Below are 17,820 nucleotides of genomic sequence, written 5' to 3' on the forward strand. Positions count from 1 at the left end.
TATGAATTTTTTGGTTACACTTTTTTTTAAGGTGTCAGTATTAGAGTGTAATTATACATTTAAGTACTGAGTAATAATAATAAACATGTAAATACCATATATAGTAATGAGGGTTTGGTTTAGGGTTAATTTCATGTAATTTTGCATAATTTTTAGTTATTAGAGTAACTACATGTAACGCATGTAACAATGACACTGTAAAATAAAGTGTTACCGATTTTTAAAAAAAACTTTTTGAAGTTTTGGTGTACTTTCAATGGAAAGACCGAAATCTTTCAGGTTTCATTAAAAATATCTTCATGTGTGTTGATGAATGAATGTTTGGAAAGACATGAGGGTGAGTAAATGATGACAGAAATTACCTTTTTGGGTGAACCAACCCTATAAATCATAACTATTGACTATCATAAGAAAAGATATCTGTATAACTACTCACGACCTCATTGTGCATACAGATGTCCGAACGCTGACCTGTGCGTGTGGGTTAGGAATTTTCTTCCTTGCATACGGTAATCGGTAGAATCACACTCAGCAGTTAATCATGCAAACATCATTAATAGAGACGGCTTTTCCTGTGAGGTATTGATCTGTGCCGTCTGGATAATAAAAAACAGCAAGCGTGTGCTGATCATGCTAATCTGGGCAGTAGACCACAGCCCATGACCCCCCCACCCCTAGATTAAAGGCTAGTCAATCTGCTGGAGTCAGTGCTGAGAGGTCACCAGTAACTAAAGTTCACCAAAAAAATTACGTCATCCTTTACTAACCCTCATGTCATTCAAAATCTATGATTTTTTTCCCATTGAAGCAGTGACTTTCAAGCTAAGAAAACAAGAAAAGCATGATAAAAGTAATATATTTGAAGGCTTCTGAAGTCATACGATGGCTTTATGTGAGGAACATGCCGAAAAATCTTCCTCTTTGACGTCGCTCTCATAAGTCATGTTGCATTCACTTGACACGCAAGAACCAATGGCATTATGGTGTCATTTTAAGACAAATTGCATTAAATTGAGTCAGTTATTGTTTTGAAATAAGAGCTTAAACTTTTCCTTTTGTGTTCCAGAGTAGATAGAAAGTCATGATGGGTTTTGGAATGACATGAGTAAATGACACAAATTTTCATTTTCGGGGTGAACAATCACTTTTAAGACATAGGCTACACTTAAAAATAAAGGTTCCAAAAGAGGATTTTTGCAGCAATGCACGTTAGAAAAATAATTTTTTGGTTTCATTGTAAAAAGTGTTCAGTTGACTTAACTGAAAAAAGTGCCTTAAATTTACTTAAAATTATTAAGTAAATATGTTTCATGTTTCATTTTATGTCAAGTTCACATAACTTCATTTTTTCAAGTACGCAAACATTCAATTCCTCACTTTTTGTGAAGAATTGATCACTTTTTACAGACTGATCTGTAAAAGTCAACTGATCACTTTTTACAGTGTTCCCAAAGAACCTTTCAGTGAATTTTGAGAAATAACCTTTTTTCTTTTTTTTTTTTAGTGTGAAGAACATTTGAATAATCTAAAGAACCCTTTTCCACTGTAAAGAACCTTTCGTGGAATGGAAAAGTTCCAGGATGTTAAAGGATGTTAAAGGTTCTTAATGGAACCATAAATGCCAATAAGTAACCTTTATTTTTAAGAGTGTTGGCACCTGCATCTGTGCCTTGTAATGTTTATGAAAGAAAAACATGTAAAAGAGTAACAGTTGAGAGTATTTTGTACATGGTTAGAAGGAAAACAGTGATTTATTGGGGTATGATCCATTTAGTGATTCTGTCTGTAAAATGAATCCTCATTCGATGTTAGTGAAAGTACGTCTGCACGCGTGGCTGCTTACAAGTGAATCCACGGTTTTCACGGATTAAAAATCATTTTTCAAATGATTCTAAATTACAACACCCAGTCAGTTCAAAGGTGTCATATTTGCATTGCATGAAACGCCCGTCCCCACCGCTGTCCCTGAGGACTCAAACGGCTGCGTCCAAACCAGACAGAGACTGCTTCGAGTCCACCGGCCAATCGGATGCCCCGGTGGAAAGCGTCACCATGACAACGATGGCTGCCCATCCCAGATGGGCTCCATGTTGCAGACACAAAAAGAAGGAGAGGAAGAAAAAACAAGAAGAGAAAGGGAGAGGGGCCAGTGACTGACTTTTGTTTGTTTAATCAAACAAATTGCATGAAAACACTGAAACGTGTTTGTGACTGAATGAAAGTTGTCCTCTTTTTCGTGTCTCTATTTAGAATTAATAGTGACACTTAACAATAAGATCTCATTTTTTATGTATTAACTAACATGAACTAACAATGAGCAATACATTTTACAGTATTTACATTTACAGTATAATATGAATTACAGTATTTACATTTACAGTATTTATTCATCTTTGTCAATGTTAGTTGATAAAAATACAGTTGTTCATTGATTGTCCATGTTAGTTCACGGTGCATTAACTAATGTTAACAAATACAACTTTTGATTGTAATGACTCGGTAATAACTTACGGTAGATTAATAAATGCTGTAGAAGTATTGCTAATTCTTAGTTCATGTTAACTAATGAAACCTTATTGTGAAGTGTTCCCGAATTAATTAGTATGTTTGCATGAGGCAATTTAAGATCACAATTTTTCAAATTAAAAACCTTTAGATTATATGTTTAAAGAGAAAATTCAGTAGCATTACATCTTGGAAAAACTCACAGAAACAGTTACACTCCCGTTCAAAAGTTAAGGACGTTTTTTTGTGTGTTTTTGAAAGAAAACACTCTTTTAAGGCTGCATTTATTTGATGAAAAATAGTTAAAACAGGAATATGGTGAAATATTATTACAATTCAAGATAAGTATTTTCTATTTTAATATACTAATTTTATTTATTCCAGTGATGCAAGGCTGAATTTTTAGCATTATTACTCCAGTCTTCAGTGTCACATGATACTTCAGAAATCAAGCGATAGAAAGAAGTCTTTTTGTAACATTAATAATGTCTTTAGTGTTTTTGCACAGCTGAAACGAGATATTGACCAATCAGCACGCAGGACCAAGAACAGACTCTGACTGTAGAAACTGCAGGAAGACAACGAGGCCTATAAAAACACATCCATTCCTGTGGCTTTTCATGTAAATCAGACCGGGAGATTGTGAAAGTGAGAAATTAACATATTATTCATCAAATCCAGTGGCTGACTCTTATTAGCTATGAATCTAGTTAACGGTTACGATCTAATGGTGTGTGCACAATATGGCATATGCTGGTGCTGTTGTGCAGGTAGGAAACCTGGCTGATGTAACAGGGCTGAAACACAGACAGACGGAATAAAGCACAGCACAGAATCAGCTTCATTTACCTCAAACCACCTCGTGCTCTCTTTCTCCCCCCCCCCCCCCCTCTCTCTCTGTCCGTCTTAATTTCAGAGGCAGTGATGTGCTGTCTATTACAGAGGCTCAGTGCCTGGTTAGTATTCTGAGTACAATATCAACATTTGTGTGTGTGTGTGAGAGAGAGAGAGAGAGAGAGAGAGAGATTTAGGAAAGTAGGGATGATGGTGAGGACCCCATACTCTAAAAGCGAACGACACCACTATACTAGACGCCGATTTGCAGCGACAAAGCGTCTGGAAGTCATTGGGTTGCAGTGTAGGCTGGCGATTTGAGGTGACACGAGCAACGGCAACCGTTGGCGAAGCGAGCAGAGTTCAACTTTATGCTAACGCGCAACGACTATTCAACTTCGATTTATTTGTATATCGCTCTTCACAATACATGTTGTTCTAAAGCACATTTGCAATGAATAGTGCCTTATAAACCCCATATAGTGAGCTAGCCAAAGGCAATAAGGCAAGGAAAAACTAAGATGTTTGAGTACATGAGGAAGCCCATTTCCTCGGGCTGGCACATATTTAAACAAGGCGTACAAGCATGCATACATAGACGTTAATTTCAACAGATGTAATCCAGCCACATAGTATTAATTATATAGACTCATTTGTTGTTTAATTAAATATGATTCTAATGACTAATAATGAGTGTGCAGACAGTGCAGCTCATGTGATCCGCTTCATGAGCTTCACGCAGGACATTTCTTGCGTTCAAAAAAACGCTGGATGAATGTCACGTTTTTCAAACTCTGACAAAAGTCGCACTCATGGTGCAAGATGCTGAAAAATCTGCTAATAACGGTTCTTCAGCTGAACAATGACACTTTTCTTTTAGAGCAGTACTGTTTGCATCATTGAATCATTTTCCTGTTATCACTGTAAAGCTGCTTTGAAACAATCTAAAGCGCTGTTATACATAAACTTGAACATATACTCATCTTATAAAGCATTGATAATAACACAATTGAATCAGTAATTATGGTAGAATGACCACTTATAGTAATTGATTATAAGTATGTACATTTTTATTTATGGTTACACTTTATTTAAACCCTTGAATGCAGGAATGTCTCGCCAATCATTATTACATATTCGGGTCTTTAGAGACCCTGATCTATATCTAACATGGATGGATCTCTACCTGTCGCGATAATATAAAACTCTCCTAATATTAGAGTAACAATTACTGAAGAATACAATAAAGCATATTTTGTTACCGTTTGGAGCTTAGAAGGGCTCAGTTTGAGCAGATGTTTTATACCATCATCACCGTCCGCATCAGAGCTCATTTAGTACATTCAGCATCTGGCTCATATTCACCATCTCAAACATATTCTCAAAACTATCATTTTTCAATATCTTCAAAATTAATATTTTGAGACAGCTTCTTCACCTGATCCACCATCAAATGACAGTTACAGTAATATTTGATTGCGTTCAGTACTTGCTCTGCAGTAAATCTCTGAGCCATTTCAAGTTTTGCTGATGATACTTCCTATTCTTTTGTTTTCTGCCTGCGGTAACTATGAGTGAAACATCACTTCATCAGACATTGCCAGCTTGTGGAGTTACATTCGATCAAAGAATCCAATAAAAAGAAACAAATCTATCATGGTTTCCAGAAACATGTTTCTTGAGCTTCAGATCATCATATTAGAATAATTTCTGAAGGATCATGTGACACTGAAGACTGGAGCAATGATGCTAAAAATTCAGCTTTACATATTAAATTACATTTTACAATATATTCAAATAGAGTTATTTAAAATTGTAATATTATTTCACAATATTACAGTATTTTTGATCTAATTTATCATTTACAATCATGCTTGCGACCAGTTATTTTCCAGTTGCGGTCTATACTGAAGGCATTCAACTCTCTTGGTTATAGCATGAGCTTTCCAGCCGTTTGCTGTTCGCTTAGACGCAGTGTAAGCGAGAGAGATTGCAATATTATTCAGCATATCAATTCCCCTCCATCCATTCAGAGAAAAAAAGATCCCCCTCTTTCTCTATCGATGCTTATCCTGCTAAATGAGCTCAAGAAAGAGCAAGAAAAACTGTTATCTCTCTCTCACACACATGCCTTCTTACTCTCCTCTATTCTAATAACCCCATTTTGAAAAACAGGAGGAGGAATTCATCCATCCCTCTGCTGTTGCGTGCGTGTGGCTAATGTGTTAAGAGTGTTGCTGCGTATTAATTTTGATTATTCCAAAACCTCAATCACTGGTGTTTCTCATTTCTAGTCAGGTGTGTTTCATTACTGAGGGTAATAATCACATGCCTGAACAATAAAATGAGAGAAAGTGAACATCAGTGTGTTTTCCAGTGCGGTCATTAGTTCTGATTAAACCTGAAAGCTGCATATTTGTATTGAGCTGATGGTGTTTATTGGCTTTGTGTGTCAGAAATTGTAATGCCAGTGTGGTTTAATGCTTCATCCGAACACAAACACCTCCCCAGGAGAGAATCGATAGTGTTTGAGCAGGGGATGTGTTTGTGTATTTATGAGTGCGTTTATAGGTATGTGTGTGTGTGTGTGTGTGTGTCTCTGGGGTGTGCATGCTCAGTGACGCTGTGTTTGTTTTAAGCATGTTTTTGCACGTTTGTGTATGTGTTTATGTGTGTATGTGTGTTTATGGAGCTGCTGTGCATGAATATAAATGGTGAGTGAGCCAGGAAGAATCTGAAGGAGGGGATGTGAGAACCTGTCTGCTGTTGTTCCCATAGCAACCCAGTCAGAGCACGGCCGAGAGAGAGAGAGAGAGAGAGAGAGAGAGAGAGAGAGAGAGAGAGAGAGATTAACAGAATGAAAATGATTTTTGTGCACACTATCCACCTAACTTAAACTGTTATATGAATTTTTATCAATGACGTGAAATGTTTAATCTGATTCTAGAGGCTCCAGTTTGAATACATTGTAAAATAGTGAGTTCCCTAGTGAAAAAAACTACACCAAAATGTATTTAATATACATGTATTTCATATTAAGTACAAATACTGGCATATCGCTTGAGACTTACTGATATAAATATAATTAAACTTTATTTGGAGTACAGTGCACATTTCTTAATATTAAGCCTGACATATATAGGATAGTATGGATAATATGGACCACTATTAGTAAGGATAGTATGATCGCTCGCTAATATCAGTCTTTAAATGCAAGATATTTTAAGTGTACCTAAAGTAAACTTACAATAGTTCCACTTTAGCACAATCTTTAGTTGGACCTCAGCAATATTTCTGGATAACTAAAGTACATTAAATTTAGCAGACTTTAAGTATATCAGTATATCCCGAAAGTACAATTGCAGGGTATTTATATACATAATATGTAAATGCATTTGTAGTATAAAATCAAATACATTTTAGTATTATTTTTCCCTAGGGCTATGTATATAGGCTAGTATTATTTAGTAGAGAAATCATGGCTGTGTCTAAAACAGAACCAATTATTTTGTACGAAGGCATTTTTTTTTGGTATAAAATAAATAGCGTAGGTTGTGCATTGTTTCACCACCTGATTCATGAATGATATTAGAAAAATCAACAGCCCGAGCAGATTAAAAATGGAAAAGTTCTGATAACAATTTTAACAGTGCAATTGAGCATCCTGTGGGATGAAAATTAATGATTTAATTTAAATAAATAGATAAACTCAATACACATGGTGCAATATCAGTGCCGACAATGCCTGGTTAAACTGGACTGTGGGTGTTTAGTGAATAAGTAATCTGGTGGTTACATAAAACTATACATATATACACACACACACACACACACACACACACACACACACACACACACACACACACAAAGTTAATTAAATAAAAATGAATAATTAAAGTATTTGGACGCTGTATGTATTCTTTACACAGGATTGTGGGATATCACAGGCAGGAAAGGATGCATTTTGTAACTGAAGCCTGCCTATACTTCCACATACTGGCATTCAGGTTTCAGAAGCGACCCATATTTACTAAACGCCAATGATTATAAACTGATGGTGACTAGACTCTGAGCCACTGATTCATTTGTCCAGTTTTACAGGGTCATTGGTTCTGCGTAGCTCCCACTGCGGGGATTGTGGCCCATGCCGTGTACACACATGGTGACGCCATCTGATTTGATGACAGACTCGCGTGATCGGTGCTCGCAGCTGCTGCTGATTTACCACAGAGGTGTGTTGATGCTGTCAGAGAGCGCACACACACACATACACCTGCAGTGTAGTATAGTGGGGGATAGTATGTGTGTGTTTTCAAGGGATGATGGATTACAGACACACACACACACACACTGTCCCTCCAACTGCGCAACTGTGACAACACACACATTCACCCACACAAATACGAAAGCATGTCAGGTTTACTTCAAAAAAAGCTGCTTAGTATAAACAGAATAAAATCAGAAGCAAACCCGAATCTCAAATGTTGTGTCTTTTTGTTAGCGCGCCAAAGACAGACAGCTTTTACCTTTCCATCAATCCCACTTCATCACTGTCAAACACTCAAAGTGTAACAGTTATGCTGCATATAAAGGCACGAAGATGACGGTTCAAACAGTATTTAATAATATCCACAGGGTAAAATCCACACAAAGAACAGCAAGCAAACACAACCATACGTAAACAAGACAGGACGAGGGTGAACTGGAAGCACAGGACTTAAATACACAGACAAATGAGGTGATTAACGATGATACAGCCGACAGTGATGACAAATCAAATTAGAAACCATGACGACAAACTAGTGGCGGGAAAAGATGCTACTGAGGCCCCGTTTACACGTAGCCTACATGGTTATTTTGAAAAACGGAGACATTTCCCTTCGGTTGTGCCCCTCGTTTACACGCAAACGGAGAATTCTCCTCTGAAAACGATTCTTTCTAAAAACTCCGGCCAGAGTGGAGATTTTGGAAAACTCCGTTTGCACGTTTGCATGTAAACTGAGAAAAACTGAGTTTTAGGCAGTCGACGTCACGGTATGCGACAGAACTTGCACTGCGTCAAAAGTGCGACCTATATTTTCGGGATTCTGATTGGCTAACGTGGGCTTGAGCTTCTCGTTACACTGCCACATATAGGTTTGGCATGCTCTTGACGGCATATACACGGGTTCGTGTAAACGAACACTTTTCTGAAAACGGAGAGGGTGAAATGTCCGTTTATGAAAATAACCGGCCACGTGTAAACGTAGCCTGAGTCCAAACAGGGTGATATTGTGACACAAAGGGTTTTTCGAAGACATGTAAAACTGCTGTTTGTGAATCAGAATTTATTTAAATTATTATTATTTAATGTAGAATTAAATTCTACAGTCAAAAGACCCCGTTAAGGCTTAAGCTAAAATAAACTTTAAACAATCGATTAATCGGCGATCAGTGGTATTGTGAAATAAGGAGGCAAAGACCTCATATTTGTTCATTTTTTTAAATATAAATGTACATTTTCAAATATTGTCACATTTCCCTGGTTAAAGAAACATTTACATAAAAAGAAACCAAATTCAATTCTATTTTGTATTTTTACATTAACAATGTTGTTAATGTTCTATTTATGAGAACCGAGTAGGCTATAGGCTATAAAATGTTTATAAATGAACTTGAACTATACATTTCATCCACTTAGTTTTTTTTATTATTTTTTATTATTGCAAAATAGTAACGTAAAAAGTAAGTAAAAGGCAGTTACAATTTGAACAATACATTTGATTTTTTTAACTGATGTTCAGCTGTTATTTTTCATAGTCAATTTATTTTCATATCATCAGTCATGCTTGATAAACACTGGTCACAGACATGAAGATGTACCTTTCATTTCCCCAAGCTTATTGCTCACTAAAAAGACCACAGTCATCATATTTTCAGTCCATTTCAAGTTTGATTTTGACGTGATAAAAGCAGTGATATCTAACAGGGTGAGCCGTTTACTTTTTAATTAGTACTCCATCATTTTGTTAATTCTGACTGATTCGCGAACGCACACAAAAACAAGAAGCGGGATTTATCGCACAAACAAATCAAATCCAATCATATCCACTCATAGCGTGATGGAGGCATTGCCTCCACTCACATGACTTTTCTCCATTCATTTTTAATTACCCCCCACCAAACCCAGAGCACGCTTTAGGGGGTCTGTTAAAACTCAACGGGCTCAGGGGAGACGAGAGAGACGTGGCATCTGCTATAACTTCACTTGCTGGTGTCGCTGTTGGACAGTGTTAATTAGGAAAGACAAATGATTTAGAACAAAGACTGTTTATACACATTTAATGTCACATTTTGTAATATTTGCGGTGTTTTATTTTTGTAATATGGGATATTTTCCAATTTTGTTGAGGAGGCACTGTCACCCTTGCCTCCTCGGAGGAAACGTCCCTGATATATATATATATATGAAAAAAACTGATAATTCTATATATTTATTTAAATAATTGTCAGTTATCTATTATATACTGTAATAATGTATGTATAAAAAGCTATATTTAGAAATTGTTATAAAATGTTTATATATATATATATATATATATATATATAATTTAATTAAATATGTAGAACTATTGTATTAAATGCAACCAGATATGGGATCTAATGTATTCTGATTGGTTACTCGTCCATGTCAAAAGAGCCAACAAGCCTCTGTGCTATATATGACTCTGTATCCTCCTTCAATGTAGGTCTGTGGGATTTCTTTGCGTATTTTATCAATTAATGTTAATTAAGTCATAGCACACGTCTCCTCCACAAGCCGCATGGTTTGATATATTATTTACACTTGTAGCACAAACAGTTCTGGATGAGTTACGTGTTCAATTTTAATACATAGGGTCAGAGCTTTGTTCAAATGGCAGGGTAATTTAGTTGAACAGTGTGTGTGTGTGTGTGTGTGTGTGTGTGTGTGTGTTTGAGGGGAGGTGTCACATCACATACCACACAAATGAACCCTCTCGCTCCCTCTAACACACACATATATACTTTGGCAACCATTCAGGCAAGTTTACAGAGAGACTGTCCAGCAGCTTCTAGTGTGAAGAGGCAAAATTATTTCCTGTCCGTCTCTAGGCTAGACTCGCTTAAACGCTGTCTGTGTTACAGCCTCAAGCTACACACACACACACACACACACACACACACACACACACACACACACACACACACACACACACACACACAAAACAAACACCCACACACTTGAAAACGCACACAATTTATCAAACTCCCACATTACCCTCCTTCTGCACTCTCCATTCATCCTGCCAACTTGGCTGCTTTCCTCCCTTCTCTCGCTCTCTCTTTCCCTCCCCTCTCCTCTTGCTTTCCTCTCCTCCACCACTCCTTCCTTGTGCAACACCTTGTCAACAGTCTTCCTCTTTTGTGATCACTTACTCTCGCTGAGCACATCTGTACTTCATATGCTGAATGAGCTCTTACTCAGAGAGCGCTTTCTGCTGATACGGCCTGTTTATTCTTTTGCACATGAGTGGAGAGATTGTTTGTAATATGGTTGTTAACAAGTGGGCTCTGTTTTACAGCCTCGGTCTCTCTCGCTTTATCTCTGTCTTCTTCTGTTTGTCTGTCTTGAGTATGTCTTTCATTTTCTGTTGCCCTGAAGTTGGGCGAATCGCACGAAAGCTGTCAAGAACATGTCCGGCCACATTTAAAAGAAAAAAAGAAGAAATTGTTCTGTGGAAATAAAGAGAGTCTTTTTGCACTGCAATAGTATTTTCATGATAATTAATAATTTCCCCCCAAAATGCTTATTACCGTGATACCCCAAAAAAAATTTATTAAAAAATTACACTAAAATTAATTATTTGTACAATATGGTAGAATTTGTTGTATTAACTTTTTACTAATAAACAAAACACATAAAAAACTGTATTACACTAATTTAGAAACACTATTGAGAATAATGGAAATTACAAAATAATATACTTATATAATAATAAATATATAAATACATAACCAGTAAAATGAGTTGTGGTCTATTTTGATTAAATATTATGAATAACATAATTAAAACACTGCATTACAGTAATGAAAAATACAATTGAGAATAATGGAAAAGACAAAATAATAAACAATCAAACAAATAAATGAAAATCCTATAAATAAATAAAATACAAAATAAATACATAATTCACCAGTAAAAATAATTTCTATATTTGATTAAAGATAAAGATATCTTTTCTTTGGAATAATATTCATGGCTGAGTTCACAAGTAAGGAAGGAAATATGGTCAATTATGAGTTCATGTTGGCTTGAGTATGAATTTTTTCATGAAAAAACCTTAACCCTAAGCAAAAATAATCTCAATAGCAAAATATTTTCAAAATATTTTCTTCTTTTGATTTTGGGGTGAATTCTGACTGTTACATGTTTCGAATTGGTTTCGTGAGATTCACCCAGTTGCGTGATCCGGAAAGCATATTTGTGAATGACAGTCATCCTATAGCGCTGAGAGAAAGCCAACATCAGACAGACAGACAGACAGACAGACAGACAGACAGACAGACAGACAGACAGACAGACAGACAGACAGACAGACAGACAGACAGACAGACAGACAGACAGACAGACAGACAGACAGACAGACAGACAGAGAGAGCAGCTGCACACAGGGGGCCAGTATCAGGCTTCAGACCACTGGGTCTCAACACACTCACACACATTCACACATATGTCCTTCCCATATAAATACATGCTTGAGTAAACTGTGCAACACACATAAACAGTGTTCCTCCTGACGCCTCCCTCATACTGTCTCTCTCCATATCCATTACTCACTCGGTCCCTGAAACTCCCTCATCTCTCTTGATTTCTCTCTCATTCAAAGCTCTCCAGGTTTCCCCATCCCCCATTTGCATAGTGTTATTTAGGATAGACCGGAGAAGCCTGGACTGGAGCAAAACTGTCTGACTTATTGTTTGAACTGTCTATGGTATGTATAGACTAAAGCCCTTATTTCATTCTAGCCAAAAATTTCAGCTTTCCTATCAAAATGGACACCATTAGCTATTTTATGTCAAACTGCTATATTGATTTCAGAACGGTATAGCGGTTCTGCTTCAGTTTATTGAGTCCACTCCTTGAGCCCAAACGTTTCTGTCTGTGGAGAGAAGCGATATTTGAATGAGCTGGTGTAAAGAATCTGAACACGTCAAATTTAGTGTGGCTAGAATTCGTAGTGTGTCTCATCCTGTTGGCCGACTTAATTGATTTCAGGTGTGAGGCAAGGTATACGCAAACATGGTTGGATTGTTGGTGACCAAGAGGGAAATTTCCGGGGCTGTTTTCTCACAAAGGAATTCGATTCACTCTTAGAAAGAAAAGTTCAATGGGGTTCTATATAGAATCCTAGGGTTCTTGACTCCATTTTAAAGAACTCTTTATGCCACAAAGGTTCTATATAAAGAGAAATGTCGTATGATTGCATAATTCATATTTAATGAGTTATTATATTTGTTTAGTGATGAAGTCTACTGTAAAAATTACTGTTGGTTTAACTTAAAAAAAGTAAGTTACCCTGGTTGTCTTAAAATGTTGAGTTCATTGAAATATTTTTTTTTTAGTTGGTTTAATCAACAGGAACTCTAAATATTATTGAAAGTTGTATATAAAGTTGATTTGACAACATATTTTATTTATTTATTTGAAATTAAAAATAGAATTAATGAAAAAGTAAAGATTTTACAGTGTTTACGAGCTGCTTAATTCATACAATGTAATTAAAAATAAAAATGAATGCAAACAAAATGAATTACTTAAAAATAAATCCATAAAATGATGTGACCCCCAACAAAGTTCTATATATGACGTGCCTGACAAAACCCCATATATAACTTTTTCTTCTAACACAAGTGTGTACACCGGACATGACAGTGACAGCTTGAAAGTATGCGAGCAGTTGAAGTACGTCAGAAATGGAACGAGGCATCCCAGTTTACTGTCGGGAATTTGTCGTGTCGTGTCGCGCCATATCCAGACAACGTCACTGATTATCATGGATTCGATATGCCTTTGTCACGTCGTCTGGTGCAGTTTAAAATCATAATGTTCTATTGTTTTTTTTTCGTGTTGTATTGTGTCGTACACTAGACACGTACACTGTAAGAAGTGATCAGTTGACTTAACTTAAAAAAAGTGAGGAAACTTGTTGCCTTCAAATGATTAAGTAATAAACCATGTGTAATTGAAAAAAATTAAGTTATGTGGACTTGACAATTCTTTGTTTACTTAATAATTTTAAGGCAATGGGTTTCCTCACTTTATTTAAGTTAAGTCAACTGATCACTTTTTACAATTGCAAAAATGACCTAAACAGAGCTAAAATAAGGTTAACAAATCAGTAATGTTTTCAAGTTTATGCCATCGTCTTCCAGTAAAAGAAAGGGTGGTTATGAATTTATAGTTTTCATGGAATTATATTATAGCTGAATCTTTTTCAGAGATTTTTTCAAGTGAAAAATGTAAAACATTTGTCTATTTCTAAGGAAACCTTCTAAAGAATATTTCTGATATACGCATTTTTAAACATATAAATATAAAACAGAAATCCTTGTTTAGACTGAAACAGACCGGCGTTCAGATGGAGCACTCTTGCTGAGTGCCTTTCTGCTGGTTTGAGATCTTCCTCATAGAACAGAGGCTGTATTGTCAGGACCTGTGACTCTTAAGAGAACGAGAGGACAGGAATGAATGGATAGTGAATAAGTGAGTGCCCTGTTTTTTCTCTCTCTCTTCCACCAGCATAAGATAAATGGGGTCCAGACATTTAGGAATGTGAGGAATCTTATCTGGTGCCAAAACTATTTAAGGGAATATTTTATTAGTGGTTTTAGAATGTTAATAAAAGAGACACTTTCATATTCATATTCAGGTTTCCGGATTATCGTACAATAGCCAGATGTTAAAAACATGCAATGATCGTTGTTATTTGTTGTATCAATTTCAGAAATTACTTAATCATTCCACTTCTAGACATTTCTCATATAAAATACACTACCGTTTACAATTTTGGGGTCTGTACGATTTTTTTTTATTTCTTGAAAGAAGTCTCTTATTTGATCGAAAATACATTAAAAATTGTCATATTGTGATATCATTACAATTGAAAATTAAAACCTGTTTTCTATAGAGGAGTTCGGTATAGCCACTGTAGACGCTGACAGTGTTGCGGTCATATTTCAGTACAGACTCTTAACAGTGACAGCACATTGATTCCCTAACTAACAAATGATGGATTGCAGTTGCATGCGGGTCAACTGGTTCCTTATTAAAGCTCATGAGCTGTTGTTGTTATTGAAAGTAGTTGCTTAGTCACTGTTCAATAGCATTTTGTGCTCAAAGTGACCATGAATCTGGTTTAAAGATAGCCAACAGTCTCACGCCTATTCTTCAGATTTAAGAATGTGTATGGAACTCGCAAAGATTTCCATTAAAGTCAAATGGCGGGAAATTGAATTAATCTTTGCATATATTTGTCCTCTTTACCTTAGGTCAGCAACCCATTTTACTGTTTAATTAGAGTAAATGGCTTTCTTGATTAATGTGGAATGAATGGTGCTAACGCTAGTCAGGGCGGTAAACATTCATCTGTATGTTCTATATACACAGTTAGTGCTTAATGCTGCCTTAAGTCATGCCATAGTGATCATATTTACAACATAAGCCTACTTTAATGCTAGCACAGTGTCATAAATACCAGTGTGAGCTGGTTGGTTTCCAATATGGAGGTGTGTGAATTAGCGGAAGCTAATTGATATTGATCATAAGGGGTGAATGCTAACTGTAAAGTTTAAATGCCTATTTTAGTACTGTCGATGAAGAATAGTATTCAAGCTAGCTAGAAAATACTACTCATTTATCTGGTTTATGAGTTGACAAACTACATTTCCCATGATTCTCTGTGGCAGCACTATTAAATGCACAGCGCGTCACATGCACACCTAATAAGCATCTCTTTATTTTGTTGCATTAGTACTAAAAAAGCTTCCTATTGTTGTCAGGAAATGTACAAATATAGGCCAATATCAAATGTACCAATTTGCTCTTTAATTTGCTGCATTAAAAAAAAGCTACGAGAAAAATGACTATTACATTTATCCATTTGTTCTTTTTTTCCGAGGAGGACTTGAAGCAACATAAGTAACTGAGTTTAGTGACATTCAAAATGGCTTCCATCTGGTGAGCCATTCCGGCTCTGATTGACAGTGGTGTGTGTTGGTGGCTCGACTTATCATTCAGCACTGTGGGGGGGAAATGCAACTGCTCCTGCTTCTGAGCCAGTCAACGCAGAGCACAGCAAAACACCCCTGAATGAATTATAATGTTGCTCTTAAGCCCGATCGAGTGTTGGAGCGAACGCAAACACTTTTTGTTTTAGACAGGTGGTCTTATTATGCATGTGTGCATAAGAGAGCGGAGAGCACAAATAAAATATATAAAGTCTGTTTAATCAGTCATAAGTGGGTACATATATCAAAGTCCTTCATTGCTGTTGAGACAATTTTGTTAGTTAGTGTAAAGCTCATATTGTCTACTAAAGAGAAGAGCCGAGGGCTTTTGGAAAAAACTTAAAACTGTTAGTTAGACTGTGTGTGTGTCTTATTTTACATAAAAATGAAATTTAAACCTATTAAGAGGTGGTATTCAATTTACATGTGTGCTGTATTGTTGTAGGATTGGATTAGAGGTTTGCTGGGAGCTGGAATCACAGTTCACAGCTCGCTTCCTTATTACCGCTGCAGCAGGGGAGAACGATGACAGAAATAGTGCACTGAGGAGACATTTCAGTATCTCAGAATGGAATCGGCCACACACACACACACACACACATGCACACACGCACGCACGCACGCACTGGCTGGTATGGAGAGGACATGAATAGGAGTATGAGGCAAACAGTGATCAGGTCAAAAGTGACAGTGACTGCAGAGAGACAGAAGCAAGAGTGAGATATGTAAGAGAATAGTGAAGGAATAAGGGATCGCGTGAGACATGGGATGTGGTCATAGATAATAAAGAGAGACATTTCTGGCTGAAGCCCTGAGAACTCAACTCACCTCTGGTTTTCCGGTCTCTCTGCTCTTTTCCTCATTCTGTTTCGCTCACCTATCCTCATCTCCTTCCCTGTCTCCCCTCCCCCCCCCTCTGCTGATATTCCTGTTACCATACCAACACAGCTCTCCGCTTCAGGACCTGCTGGCCGATGTACACTCCAGTAAATATGATGCTTGTAATCTAATAAACATAATTTCATGGAGTCGTTGACGCAGAATGTGCTGAGTTTCAGTTGCATTTCTACGTAAACATGCGCTAGACGGACATATTTGACCGTTGCACCGCGTCTTTTTCAGGTCGCGTCTCGTGCATGAGGCGAGCGCCACGTTTCAAAGACGTCGTATAAAAAGTTAAACTTATTTTCATATCTGTGTGTTCGTAATGCTGCACTACATTCTACACATGCAAATGTTACCCTGACGAAAACATGACATACATGTAGAATGAAACTGTACGTTTAGACTATTATGTAATAAATGTAGTATATAGTGCAGTAGTTAGTATATTACCCTTCAAAATGTTGGGGTCAGTAATATTTGTATTAATTAATATATATTTTTAATCCATAAGGAATCAATTGATGAAAAGTGACAGTACATTGTATAATGTTACAAAAGTTTTCTATTTCAAATAAATGCTGCTCTTTTGAACTTTCTATCAAAGAGTCCTGAGAAAAGGTTTTCCTCAAAAATACTATAAGACATGGACAATAAGGTTTTTTTTAGCAGCAAATCACCATATTTGAATGATTTCTGAAGGATCACGTGACACTGAAGAATGGAGTAGTGATGCTGAAAATTCAGCTTTGATAACAGGAATCAATTGTTTTTTAAAATATATTCAAATAGAACACAGCTATTTTAAATTGCTATAATATTTCACAGTATTACTGCTCTGTACTGTAGTTTTGCATGAGACTGATTTAAAAAACGAAAAAAATCACACAACTCCAAACTTTTGAACAGTACTGTATATATAAAACAGAAGTGTAGCCTACTGTATAACACAATATTAAATGTAACATGGAAGTGTAGACTACACTACTAAATTAATTACTACAATAGTAAATAAAACATGGAAATTACTAAATAGACCACTAAATTTGACATCAATAATTTGTTTAATTTCATTTGTTCCAGGATTCTGTCAGAAGTTGCTGTATCTTAAACAGTGGAGCATGGTGCTAGCAACGCCAAGGTCATGGGTTCGATTTCCGGGGAAAGTAAGAACTGATAAAATGTGTACCTTGAATGTAAGTTGCTTTGTTTAAAATCATTTGCCAAATGCCAAACATGAGCATGCACATTACAATAGTAAATATAACAAACTACTCTTTTGGAAATGTGCACGAAACTACTAACAAATAA

At 36.4% G+C, this 17,820-nt stretch overlaps 1 protein-coding gene across 3 annotated transcripts in view; it reads left to right on the forward strand.

Moving 5' to 3' along the window:
- Nucleotides 1–17,820, forward strand: part of bcl9 (BCL9 transcription coactivator) — a 111,805-nt gene that overhangs the window by 28,505 nt on the left and 65,480 nt on the right. For 2 of the 3 annotated variants that reach the window (XM_079616657.1, XM_079616658.1), the window contains one exon: nt 17,593–17,705. The gene's annotated coding sequence lies outside the window, so the exon portion shown is untranslated. The remainder of the gene's footprint in view (nt 1–17,592; nt 17,706–17,820) is intronic. The other variant, XM_079616659.1, reaches the window with a different exon arrangement.

Source organism: Phoxinus phoxinus (genome assembly GCF_949152265.1).
Source record: "Phoxinus phoxinus genome assembly, chromosome: 6".
In the NCBI taxonomy this organism is placed as follows: domain Eukaryota; kingdom Metazoa; phylum Chordata; class Actinopteri; order Cypriniformes; family Leuciscidae; genus Phoxinus; species Phoxinus phoxinus.